Here is a 6,885-nt window from a genome sequence, read left to right as displayed (position 1 = left end):
AGACACACCTGTCCATCGTTTACACGATGGTTCGACGCTCACGAGGAGATTCTGTGATCGTCAGCTTTCTCCGCGGCCAACCTGGGCTCTGAGCTTTGCTGGCGAGGATGCCCGCCCCGCTCTGCGACTGGCCCCTCGGCGTCTCCCAGCTCCCGGCCCCTCGGGGCAGGTGGCCACCCCTCCACTAGCCCTCTCCCTTCTTTTCCAGTCCCGTTCACCGGGGACACGAGCAGTAATGGGACGTGTCACCTCAGCGGGGCGGGGACGGAGACGATGGCCCAGTTTTGTGAGAACGGTCTTCAGCTGCGTGCCGCAGCCCGTTTCCGACTCCTGCGGGCGTGTGGGGGGATTCCGTGGGTTTCTGGTCACTTTCGTTTATTTAAGAGCCCATGTGGATTCAACGTGAACTTGTCTCACCGACCTCCCGGTCCCCACGGGGCCCCGGAGACTTGCAGGGGGATGGAAGCGTCACCCCGTCTCTCCCTCCACTGGTGCGTCAGGGTGGAAAAGGGACAGTGTCCCCAGTCCAGCCTCAGTCAAGGTGCTTTGCTGGTTGTGGCTGCTTCCCTGGCACACGCCCTCTGAATGGCAGTGAGTTACCTGGCTGTGCCACTCCGGGGCCTGTCCAGGCCCCCGTCCCCGTCCCTGTCCTGGGAGGGTCACTCAGCTCGCCCGCCTCTCAGCCCTTTGCCCAGCGGGGTGCAGCAGGGCCGCTCAAGCCCAGCACCTTTGCAGGGTCTACTGGTCCCCAGAGCCGCAGTGTGCACCACACTCTCGTCTCTGCCATCGGCCCCGTCCAAGGAAAAGCAGGATGCAGAGGGCCAGCCTCTCACGAGCCCGGCCGAACCCCGTTTACCACCCCAGCCCTGAGCGCTTCTCTCTCAGTGTGTCCTGGGTGGGGAGGGGACCCCGCCCCTCCTTCTGGGCAGGGGGCGGAGCTCTGGGGGCTGCCTGGGTGGGGCCTGGGCGAGGGAGGCCACGGAGCCAGAGCTGTTACCCTGATGAGAACCGGGCACCCGCCCCCAGGGGCTGGGGGGGCTTGGAGAATGGGAGGAGGTCAGGGGCTCTGGTTCTCCTTCGTCCTGGGCCGTGGGTTCTGAGAGCCGAATTTAACGCAACAGGCGAAGCTGCACTGTCCTTACTGGAAATCGCTGCCTCGGCTCCAGCAGCCGCATTCCCGGGTCGTGGCCCACACGGCCCCGCGGCCGTCTGCCCGGCAGCGAGCTGTCCAGCCCTGCGGCGCCCCGCCGTCCTCCGCGCTGCTCCGCCCGCGCCCCGACCTGCTCTCCGTCCCGTCGTCACTGCAGCTCGATGGATCCCGGGTCGGGGTTTGCTGCCTCGTGCCTGGAAAGCCGTCTGTCTGTGCGATGCCGAGAAGCTCGTGTGTCTTGGGAGCTGAAAATGAAAAGGCTTCGGTGAAACTTTTGGAGACGGAAGTGTTTTTAAAGCCATGAATTGAAGACATTGTCCGATTATTTACTAGTCATGGGACCTTTCGATTTTCCGTGGTCTTCCGCGTGAGTTGAGTGCTCTCGTGCGTCTGGGTTGGGATTTCTGGGCTCCGTGGTAGTCGAGTCGGACTCTGTGGTCGTGGGCGCGTCCGGAGCGGCGTCAGCTGCCCTGTGCCCGGTCTGTGCGCGCCGGCTTCGGTCCCCTTTCCGTCCTTTGAGAGGCGTAAAGGGCCAGCTTTGTGCTCGCACATTCTGCGCGTCAGTGAACTTTCACTTTCCGGGACTGTCAATTAAGAAAAGGCATGTGCAGGACGAAAACCTCCACACACCGTCTAAATTCTTAGAAACATTGGCTTTTTAGAGATCTGTTTCTTCTAAAAGTTAAAAAAGTCACCGCATTTGTGTATTTATAGTAGGAATATATTTAATTGATTACAAACCAGATGCATTTGCGAACCTTTCGGCAGCCATAGCTCCATCAAAAAAGTGCTTAAATAAAAAGTAAATTATTGCAATTTTCAGGCTGAGTGATAAAGTGCGTGTAATTGCAGTAGCGAATATGTGCATTTAATGAAGTGAATCTGTCTTCTCGTGGGGGCTCACCAGCAATTTGTGATCACGTCGGAGTCATGAGGAAGCAAACACTGTCTTATGTTGTTTAAGTCCCCAAACGGCGATGGCGCCTCACGTCAATCAGCAAGTAGTGTCATCCGTTTGCCCAATTCTGTGTTACGTACCATGGGACTTGTCACCGGCAGGGTCCAGTTATGCCCCCAAGGAGCCTACAGTCAAGAAGGGACAGCGATGGGGACATCCACGGAGCTGGCGTCACACAGCACCAAGTCCTGGGGTCGGGACTGGGGGCTGGGGTTTGGGTTTAGCTTCTTTTAACTGCTGGCAGATTTGGGGACATTTCATAAACTTTCTGAACTTTGATTTCCCCATATGTTCGGTGGGAATAATCATTATATTATGTCTACAGGCTGGGTCATCGCAGGATTTTAAAATTTTTCTAACATTCACGTCGGTGACACAAGCCAGTTATTTAACCATTTTTACGAGCCACGGAGCAGGGATCTGCACCGCCCCCCAGGCTGCTGCCACAGCTGGGAAGACAAGGTGACACGTGAGGAGGACTTAAGGCGGATCAGATTCAAGGGGGAGAAAAAAGGGTACTTTATGCCCCCTTTGTCCAGACCTCGCGATTCAGCCCCAAACTCGATTTCCCGGCGGGCGAGTTGAACCTCACAGCTGCTACGACGCTTTTCATAACTTAGGTGCGCAGTTTCCAAAACTGGTCGCCTGGACCCTCAAGGTCATGTCTACACCGCAGTCACAGAGCAGCGTTCCAAACTGCTTTCAAAAATAGATTAGGGGGCCCACCGCCATCCCTGGGGGGCGGAGAGAGCCCGGGCAGCCGGGGTCCCCTGTGCGAAGTTCAGTGACCCCGACTTCCGTCCTCTGCTGCGAACGTCTCTGACCGTCAGTGACGGGAGAGTTAGCTCCGTGCCGAGTCTGAGGCGGTGTGGACGGGACAATCGTGTGAGATCAAGTGTCCTGTCGAGGGCCGACTGTGAGACCATCTCGGGTGCCTGGTGTGGCCGTCGAGGGCCGACTGTGTCCTGTCGAGGGCCGACTGTGAGACCATCTCGGGTGCATGGTGTGGCCGTCAGCGGAGGGAAAGGCGGGGACAGAGCGACCGGTGCCTGGAGAGACCCGCGGTCGAATGTCTTCTTGAGGCCACCCACGCATCGCTTAATGCTCATGACAGTTCGTCGTCGGTGAGAAGCAGGGCGGCCGGGCACGGGCTGGTCGGGCTCTGTCGCTGGAAGGTGACAGAGGTGCCCATGTGGGAGCGGGGGAGGACACACTCAAGGGCCGAGGGCTGGGCACACACAGCGTCAGACCTTCTCCCAGTGGAGGGGACAGTGAAGGAAGCCTGGGGCAGCGTCCAGAGAAAGAAGCATCGTCACGGAGCGCAGCGGGTGTGCTCGACGTGCTGCATGTTGACAGACGTGTCTGTGTGAACATACGACACGCATAGAGTGATCCGAAGGGACCCGGCCTCGCGTACCCACCACGCGACTTAGGAAGGCGACCCCGGCGGTTCCCCGCAGCCCACGCTGGTCCTCTCCCTGGCAGCGTCACCCCCTTACTTAGCGTTGTAAAGTCCTGAAGCCGCTGTGCTTCACCTTCTCACGTCCTATCACGCTCGTGAGACTCGGCCACGGTGACAAATGGAGGGGACGTGTTCATTCATTCTTACTGCTTTATAGCATTCTATTAAATGGAGGTGGGATCATTTATCCATTCTGCTGTCAATGGATTATGTTCAGGATTTTGCCGTTACAAAACGCTGCTATAAATAGTCTTGAATCTGTCTCCTGGTACATAATAGCGAACATTTCACACGCATATATAAAAACATTCAGATGCATATATATCTTTCAGGGCATAAGATGCACATCATTCCATTTAATGAGATGGTGCTAATTTTTTTTCTCCCCCCAGCTCTATTGAGATACAATTGACATGTAACATTGTATCAATTCAAGGTGTCCCACGTGTTAATTTGATACACTTAGCGTGGCATAGCGGTCACCGCCACAGTGTTAGCTAGCACCTCCCTCGGCTCACATAGTGTCACATAGTCACCGTTTCTTTTTGGTGGCGAGAACAATTCTGATCTACTTTCTTAGCGACTTTCAAGTGTGTGACACAGTGTCATCGACTGTAGCCACCACGCTGTGCACTAGGCCCCGGAACTCACTCTGCTTTCAAGGCGATCACCCCCGTGACGTCCGCGCCCCCCAAACTCAGCTGCTCCTCCCTCCCGTTAGAAGTTGCAAATGAATTGTTCTGTAGTTTTTCCTCAGCCGGTAGGTACGAAGCCGCACCTCACTGTGGTTCTAGCCACCATTTCCATGTTTTCTGCTGAGGCTCAGACCCTTTTCATGTGTTCGTGAAACTTCTGTTTGAGACTTTTGCCTGTTTTTTTTTTTTTTTCCTTGAGTTGATTTTGCGGTTTTTAAAATTTGACTTGAAGAATTCTGTACATATTCTGGATACTAACTTTCTGTCGTCTTAAAAAAATTGTTGCCGATGTAGATCATCACCTGCCGTACGGTGTGTTTCATGAACAGGTATCTTTTATTTTAACAGTCAGATTTATCCATCTTTCCTTTATGTTTCTGCTGCTTCGTCTTATTTAAAAATCATTTCCTCCTTTAAATTCTTGAAGACATTTTCCTAATTTCTTTTCAAGGTTTTGCCTTTCGCACGTCAGCCTATGAACGTCACTTAGAAGGAGACAGCCCCAAGCTCGGCTGGTCTGAGCGTGGGGAGGTCGCAGGTCGCACAGACCCTCGTTTCTGACGCTGGCTGTGGCAGTTTTCGGTGGACGGCTTCGTCCCTCCTGGTGGGTGTCTCTCTGTCAGGGTGTCCCCAGGAAGCTCACCCGACCCTAGTGTGTCCAGCCCCCTTCTCCCTGTGAGCTCCAGCGTTAGTCTAGCGTTGGTACGGCCACCACGGTCCCCTTCCGGACGACCGGGCACCCCTCCCTGGGAGCAGGCTCCACGCTCTGTGACCACCTGCCCTCTGGCGAGCGGCCCTGCACCGCGTGCAGGCCGCGTGGGCCCCATCATTCCGTTCTCGCTTTAGCCTTGAACATAACCTGAAGCGGTGACAAGGACGGTGGCCGGGAGAACTGACAGCGGGGACGAAACCCAGCGAGACAGTGTCTGCCCCACCGACTGTGGCTCCAGGGCGTGGGACGGCAAACCCTGAAGTCTGCGCTCGGAGGCGGTTTCTGAGGAGGCACCTGGTTAAGGGGACTCTTAGAGGGGGGTCGGGTGGCACTTGTCCTCCAGAGGTCTGAGCCAGGCCTTGTCGGGGAGCAGGTTCCCTTCCTGCAGGCGAGTCCCAGCTTCGATGGCGCAGAGTCGTGCCTTCGACATGGAGTGTACGTGGTGGGGCAGCACGTCTGTCGGAGTCAGGCGCAGCGTCGGCGCATCGATCATCTCGTCCTCAGGTCCCCGTTGGGGTTCTCCGGTGTCACCTGCCTTCATCACCGGCTGAGTGGCGTTTGGCGCACACCGGCGGTGTCACGTTTCCAGCTCGTGACATGGCTGGGACTCGCTGTGAAAGGAGACAGAACGTGGCCCGGAAGGGGTGCGACCCGGGACCCCGCCCACGCCCCTGGGCGCCGGGGCACGGAAAGCCTCCTCGACCACCTTCACGTCCCGCGCTTTTCTCCGGGGGCAGCTGCTGATGCAGGAGCGGGTGTCCGGTCCGGCTGCTACTGAAACCCTGACATGGGCCCTGGTTACCCTCAGGTTTAGACCGTTTCTCTGCTTGACGGGACCGCTTCGTATTTACAGGTCTCTTACTTCAAACTGTCATTGTCACGCGTCTGGTCCGTCCTTCATGCAGCTATGGGAGTTTTCTTCCTAAAATACAGTTTTGATCACAAATCCTTAAAAGCGTTCAGGGATGCCCTGAACACGTTTCGAAACACTCCTTTGGTTGGTTTTAAAATATCTCGACAGAGGCATATCTGTTACCCTTAAGTGTGACTTTTTAAAAGTAAATCTATTAAAAAAAATTCTTAAAACGCAACTGACCAAGTTGTGCAGCCGTCGCCATAAATCGGCTTTAGAACATTTTCGCCCCAATGCGATGGCTCACGCACGTTCGTCTGCACCAGACGACCAGCCGCCCATCTGCTGCCTGTCGCGGGACCTGTGCCTTTTCTGGCTGCTGCTTACAAATCGGGTCATACAGCCTGCGCCTTCTCGCTCTGGCGTCTTTCGCCCACGAGAGGTTTGTGCCGCAGCGAGTCTCCGCTTTCCCCGTTTGCCGCAGGGCCGCGTTCCACCCCTGCGCCCCGGCGGGTGGGCACGGGGGTCGTAGCCGATTTGGGGATGGTACGAGCAGATATTCCCAGTGCGCAGCAAGGAAACGTGCAGAAGTTGTTGCCGGGGGACCCCCAGCCGTGGGGTCGCTGCGTCGCAAGGAGCTTTCACGTGTAACGTTCTGAGAAGCGGACGGGGTCTCCCGAAGGGGCCGCGCGGTCTTCCGCCCCTGCCGGCCCCGGGCGAGCGATCCGGGGCGCACGCGCCGCCGACGGTTGCCGTGGCGTTGCTGCTATTATTGTTATTATTATTGTTAGCGTTATTGTTATTGCTGTTGTCGTTGCCGTCCTGTAGCTTGCTGCAGTTTTAATTAGTGTTTCCCTAACGACCAGCGTATTGAGCACCGGTCTGTGTGTCGGTGCCATGCGTGTCACCTCCCGTGAGGAAATGCCCATGTGGATTCTGTGACAACGGTTGATCGGGTCGCTCATCTTTTTATTACTGAGTCGTCAGAGCTGCTTTGTACATCCGGACTCGAGTCCTTTATCGGATATGTGATCTGCAGTATTTTCTCCAACCTG

The sequence above is a fragment of the Pteropus alecto genome, unplaced genomic scaffold, assembly GCF_000325575.1.
Source record: "Pteropus alecto unplaced genomic scaffold, ASM32557v1 scaffold74, whole genome shotgun sequence".
NCBI classification, from domain to species: Eukaryota; Metazoa; Chordata; class Mammalia; order Chiroptera; family Pteropodidae; genus Pteropus; species Pteropus alecto.
Note: the sequence above shows the minus strand (reverse complement) of the source record.